The sequence below is a fragment of the Malus sylvestris genome, chromosome 8 (genome assembly GCF_916048215.2).
Source record: "Malus sylvestris chromosome 8, drMalSylv7.2, whole genome shotgun sequence".
NCBI classification, from domain to species: Eukaryota; Viridiplantae; Streptophyta; class Magnoliopsida; order Rosales; family Rosaceae; genus Malus; species Malus sylvestris.
In genome coordinates, this window is record NC_062267.1 from 21,348,084 (window position 1) to 21,354,742 (window position 6,659).

At 44.4% G+C, this 6,659-nt stretch overlaps 1 pseudogene; it reads right to left on the reverse strand.

Annotated features, from left to right (window-relative positions):
* Positions 1–4,219: 4,219 nt before the first annotated feature.
* Positions 4,220–6,355, reverse strand: LOC126631436 (kinesin-like protein KIN-14S; annotated as a pseudogene).
* Between the last annotated feature and the right edge of the window lie 304 nt (positions 6,356–6,659).

Below are 6,659 nucleotides of genomic sequence, written 5' to 3' on the forward strand. Positions count from 1 at the left end.
TGTGTATTTGTGGACGTGCGATTGATCCAAAGGGTCGTTGGGCTTGATCTAAGGATGAACGTTCTTCAAGGGCCGTGGACTTGATCTTGAAGGTGGATGAGAGCGGATCTTCAAAGGGGCTTTTGGGCTTGATCTTTGAAGAACAGTGATGAACGGATCTCCAAGGGCTTTTGGGCTTGATCTTGAAGAACGGTTGGATGTGTGGATTTGTTGATGTTGTTGATCCAAGGGGCCGTCAGGGCTTGATCTTAGAAGAACGATGAACGAAGAACGAAGAACACTTTCTTCAAGGGCCGTCAGGGCTTGATCTTGAAGGTGGATGATTGTTGATCCAAGGGGCCGTCGGGGCTTGATCTTAGGATGAACGATGAACGAAGAACGAAGAACACTTTCTTCAAGGGCCGTCGAGGCTTGATCTTGAATTGGTGGATGATTGTTGATCCAAAGGGCCGTTGGGGCTTGATCTTGGAAGAACGATGAACGAAGAATGAAGAAGGTTTTCTTGATTCTTCGGGAACCTGGATGCTTGAGAGCTTCGGAGTTTTAGAGCTTCAGAGCTTCAAGGTGTAATATGAATTGGTCCCCTTAAATGAATGAATTAGCCTTCTATTTATAGAATTTTCCAAGGCCTAATTTTGAATATAATATTCCAGATGAAATAAGTCGTTTCTGCCAGGTGTTGACACGTGTCATGTTTGATGACTTTTCCAACTTATTTCGATTTTTTGTTTAGACACACGCTACGTGTAAAATTTATATAATACATGAGCGTTGAAACTTTGATTTATCGGTCAACATTTATTTACCGAAATTTCGATGTCTACAAATGCCCCCACTTCAAGGCGCGTCGTATACATGTGTTTGTCACGTGTAGGAGATGCGTTTTGAAGTCCCTTAATGTAGATGTCGATCCAAGAGCCGTCGAGGCTTGATCTTGAATTGGGCTGGAGATTTCTTCAAGGGCCGTTGAGGCTTGATCTTGAATTGGGTTGGAGATTTCTTCAAGGGCCGTCGAAGCTTGATCTTGAAGGTTGAAATTGGACCACAAGGAGTTTCATGTGGTAGATCATCCTTGGCTTTGGTAGTGGATGAATCGGCACGTATTTTGTTGCACTTGTTGACTTTCCACAGCTTTGATCTTGAACTGGATTGGAGGACTTTCTGGATTCCTCCAATTGTTGACTTTCCACAGCTTATTCTTGAACTGGGTTGGAGGATTTTCTGGTTTCCTCCAATTGTTGACTTTCCACAGCTTATTCTTGAACTGGATTTGATTCAAGGGTGGTAGACACTTGATCTTGAATCGGACTTGTGATTTCCTCAAGGGCCGTCGAGGCTTGATCTTGAATTGGCTGGAAGCTTCTTCAAGAGCCGTTAAGGCTTGATTCTTGAAGGTTGACTCGAACACATGGCAAACAGGCACGAGGTGGAGGTGACGACTTGTTGCTTTGTTCAATCTTTCTAATTCACACCTGAGCAGTTTGGTCAACGGTATGATTTTCAAGATTGATGGGCTCTTCTTCCAGTTGGTGACTTGATCTTTAAAGATTTGATTCAAGGGTGGTGAATCGGCATGTGCAGCCCACAACGCCTAGTAAGTCGACCCAAGAATTTGAGGGTCAAAACGAGTTCATCGTCCAGAGTGATTGCACCCTGATGATATGAGATACTTTTGATTTTGAAGAAGTAGCGGATGAATCAGCATGTGCTTTGTTGCACTTGTCTCCACATGCTTCAAGGTATCATTTTCATTTCCTTTATCTGTTCATCAGGCAAATGTGGCATCTTCTCGAGTTCCTCATCTCAAACTCCTTTTGCTGAGTTGACTGTGCAGGCTGCATTCTTCTCTGCTTGTTTCTTCTGCACGTTGTCTCCACATGCTGCAAGGTATCATTTTCACTTGCCTTATCTGTTCTTCAGGCAGATGTGGCAGCTTTTTTGGAAGTATAGCAGCAGTGAGTACTCGAGAGCAGTGCTAAGTAGGCAATCAGGGAAGGGTTCCAAGCAGTCGGTTCCTTACCCGAGTTTGAGTGGAGGTTCCGGCATATTGTTTTCTTTATCCTTGTCTTTGTAGGTAAGAACAAGGACAAAGGAAAGGACAGGGAGAACGCATGATATGAGATACTCTTGCTTTCTACCCTGGTGATATGAGATACTTTTGCTTTGGAGTCATTGGCTTGCAGAGGTACCCTAAGGAATAAGGAACACTGAGTGACCCGAGAGGCTTCGTTGGGAAGGCATTCTCAGAGATGAAGAAAGGTTCTATATGTCTGCCTTGCTATGAAGGGTGAAGGTGGACAGTTATAGGAATTTCTTTAGTACCTGTAGAGGTACTATTCTTTTACTCGTGTCGGTAACCAATGCGTGATTGATCAGTATGGCTTCACGTGCTTTCTTCTTTATCAGAAATCTTCGACAAATTGTCCGTAATTTTCGTCAAGCTGAGTGTGCATGTGATAGGTGTTGACGAGGCTGAAAAAGACTGGCGCCTCTTCGATATCTGGGATCGGCGCTTCGACAAATTGCCCATGATTTTCGCAAAGCTGAGTTTGCACGTGACGGGTGCTAACGAAGCTGAAAAAGACTGGCGCCTCTTCGATACCTGGGATTGGCGCTTTAACAAATTGCCCGTGATTTCCGCAAAGCTGAGTTTGCGTGTGACGAGTGCTAACGCGTCTGGAAAAGCAAAATGCTTCTCCGATTTCTGAGCTTGCCTCTTCGATTTTTGAATCGGCATTTTCGATCTCTGAGCTCACCTTTTCGATCCCTGAAATCCCGTCGAGTGCTGATTTTTTTATAGAGGCACGCAGTTCGTTTCAAAGCACACTTGAATTTTCACATGTAGAAACTCCCCTCTTGCACTTCTAAGATCTTAATTTGTCCGACCTCTTCTTTCTTCAACACCTTTGAAAATGTCTGGGCCCTCCGACCGTCGTTTTGATTTGAACCTTGGTGAAGAGGCAGTCCCGCCTTCTCCAGACAACATATGGCGCCCATCCTTCATATCCCCTACTGGTCCTCTTACCGTTGGGGATTCGGTGGTGAAGAATGATATGACCGCTGCGGTGGTGGCCCGAAACCTTGTCACTCCCAGAGATAACAGACTACTTTCCAAACGGTCTGATGAGTTGGCTGTTAAGGATTCTCTGGCTCTTAGTGTGCAGTGTGCAGGTTCTGTGTCTAATATGGCCCAACGCCTATTTGCTCGAACCCGTCAAGTTGAATCATTGGCGGCTGAGGTGATGAGTCTCAAACAAGAGATTAGAGGGCTCAAGCAGGAGAATAAACAGTTGCATAAGCTCGCCCATAGCTATGCGACAAACATGAAGAGGAAGATTGACCAGATGCAGGAATCTGATGGTCAGATTTTACTTGATCATCAGAGGTTTGTGGGTTTGTTCCAGCAGCATTTGCCTTCGTCTTCTGGGGCTGTGCCGCGTAATGAAGCCTTAAATGATCAACCTTCGGTGCCTCCTCCTCTTGGGGTTCTGCCTAGTACTAAGGCTCTAAATAACCACCCTCTTGTGCCTCTCCGACCTGGGGCTCCGCCGAGTACTGAGGCGCCACCTGATCAATAAAGGCTTTTGTTTGTTTGCACTTTTTTTTTTTTTTTGGCATGTAAATGTTCCCTCTGTAATTTTCTAGCAAAATCAATGAAATGGACTTTATTTCTCTCAATGCGTTTTTTTTATTTTTTTTATTTTTTTTATATATACATACATATATTATGTATATATATATATATATGTATATTTTTTCACGTGGACTGATCCACCATTCCAAAACCCTTCCCCTTTGCATGGTGCTAGCCACCAAGAATCCACCTTCTCTCCTTTTTTATTTTTTATTTTTTATTTTTTATTTATTTTTTATTATTTTTATTTTATATATATATATATATATATATTATTATTATTATTATTATTATTATTTTTTTTTTTTTTGCTTTCACATGGTGCTGATCCACCATTCCCCTTTTCTTTTCTTTTTTCACGTGGTGCCAGCACCACTTTGCTCCACCATCCTTTTTTTTTTTTTAATATATTTTTCTGTATAAATTTGGGTGGTGGGTAGAGGAATTTGCAGGGAGCGGACGAAGACGGACGGAGAGCTGGAGTTTGAGGAAGCGCTTCTCGGCCGGCTAGTCGTTTGACAGCGGTCTTTGAAGTTGTTGGCAGTTGCGAGGCAAGAGACGAAGGAGGTCTTTGGGTGTGGATTGTCAAACTTTGGTTTTGTCAATCTCATTCAAAGGCTGTAGCCATGGCGGAGCAAGGAGGAGAGGATGGGGAGCTGGAGATCTGAGAGTCGCCAAAGCTCTAGTTGCCGGAGAACTGTGGTTGTTGCGGATGGTGGAGATATTTTCTTTGCCTCCCACTGAAGATGGGACGGAAGTTGTAGAGCTGGTTTTTTTTAGGAGGTAAAGCAGATGAAGGTGAGGGCATGAAGTTGGAAATTCTTCGCAGAGGTAGGCTCGCTCTTGGAGGAGCCAAAGGTGGCTTCTTCTCTGCAACAGTTTTCTGGGCTCCTTGTTTCCAGAATGATGATGCTGAAGACTGATGAGAAGCAGCTGCAAAAGCTCTAGTCTCCTGTTTCAGTCTGGTCTTCCTTTCCTCAGCCAACTGGTTCTCAAGGTCTCGATTCTTTTCTTGTAGACTTCTGCAAATGTGTTCCCTTGCAGCAAGCCTCAACTGCAGAGACTGTATGCAGTCCTGTAGTTTCTTGGTTTCTTTCTCGTCATGTTTAGCCTTCTCAGCCATTTGTTTGTACTTGAACAGCTCACTGAGGTCTGCCTGTTTGCGAGCAGGGCCACTCTCTATTCCCCGCACCCACTGGCAAAGTTCAGTGAACACAGTGTCTCTCCAAGATCTGAGGCACTTGGGCTGATTTGGACAAACATCAAGGTTTTGCAATCTCCTCCTAGAGAACACTGCAGCATATAAGTAAGCTTTGAATTCCTGTAAGGAATGTGGGCTGTTTTAGATGCAAGGGATGAGATAACATCGCCAAGGGCCAGGAGAGATTTATTTATAAACTGAGATTCCTTCAGTCTTTCACCTTCAACATCAATCCTCCCCACACGCTCACTGCCAGCCAAGTCTACGAGCCACAGTTGACTCCTTATCTTTTGCCCATTTATCAAGTTATCCCCCTTTACTGTCACCCGCAACAAGCATGAGAGCGGCTGCTCTGCTCGTTAGCACTGGTAGATCCAACAGATCTAGCTTGGCTTCCAGACTTTAGCAGTTCCCACATCTCTTCAAAGCCATAAACACGCTCTTGAACAAGTCCTGGAACATCTAAGGTTCCGTCTGCACATTGCTTTATTTCCAACTTCTTTGTCGGTTGATTTGTGTTATCAACCAAGAGGTCCCTTATCTTCTCATTATAGAAGTCTAGCATACTAACACATAGCTCATATCTCATGAAGCCACCTCTATCTTTTGAAATCCGAAACAACTCCTCCAGAGTCCTGTAGTTAACACCTCTGTTTTCAGGAGTACTCTCCATCGTAAAGGTCTTGCCAGTTCCAGTTTGTCCGTAGGCAAAAATGCAGACATTGTAGCCATCCAACACCGAAGTCACAATAGGTTTCGTTTGAGCAAAAACAGCCTCTTGATTGTCCTCAGGTCTGAAAACATGGTCAAACTTGAACTGCTTTTTGGAGGAATCAGAACAAATGACCTGTAACTCATTGTCTAGGGAGGATTCGAATTCAACAACGGAACCTGATCCGCTTGAAATTTCAGTTTGATTCAAGGGTCTACATCTGCAGAAAACTCGGATGTTGCCTTTAAGCTCAATCATTTCATTGTATAGTCTCTTTCGCTCAGACGACTCATCTAGGTACTTCTTCTTTAAAAGTTCATGTTCAATACTTAGAAGCTGAATGGTGTTTATAACTGCAGGGTCTGGAAAGGAATTCGTTGTGAGCTTGACTTCGATAGACAAGGCAGTGTGCTCTCTCTTCAAATCCTGAATTTTGGTAGTCAAATCAGTGATCTTCTGCAAAACTGGAAGAACCATCTGACCTGGAGAACCTTCTTCAGTTCCCTTCGACATGCTACTCTCACCAATCAAATCAGAATCACCATCGGCGGGTTCGGTAGCAATATCTGGAGTACATTCTTTGTTGCTCACGTCACTGTCCAACTGGGTTGTAATTGTCTCTAGGGTTTTAACTGCACCAGAGGTCGAAGAGGACTTGGAGTCGTGATCTGGAACGACGTCTTTGCAGATTTGGGGGAACATTTCCACCGTTTGATCTTCCATGGATTCGAATCACAGCAAGAACGCGAGTTCTAGAAGAGAGAGAGGGGGTAGTGAATTTAGACGAAGATCTTAGAGAGCGAGAGAGAGAGAGAGAGAGCGTTTTCTTTCAGGACCGGAGGGTAGAGATGTGTACAAGGCTACGGTTTGGAGTCTTTTGAGCATTCCAATTGATGAGGTCCAGGTCGTGGGTCGGTTCGATGCCGTCATCGAACCCGTCGGAGAAAGTAGCGAATGATAAGCCTTGGAGGGAATGGAAGGATTTGATTTGGGTGAGGCCGCGGTCGTTGCAGCGACAGGTCTGTGGAGCGTATGGCAGAGGTTGCTGCTGAGCTGCAGTTGCGTCACGGGGGAAGATAAAGGCTGACGAGAGAAGACGATAGCAGATCTAC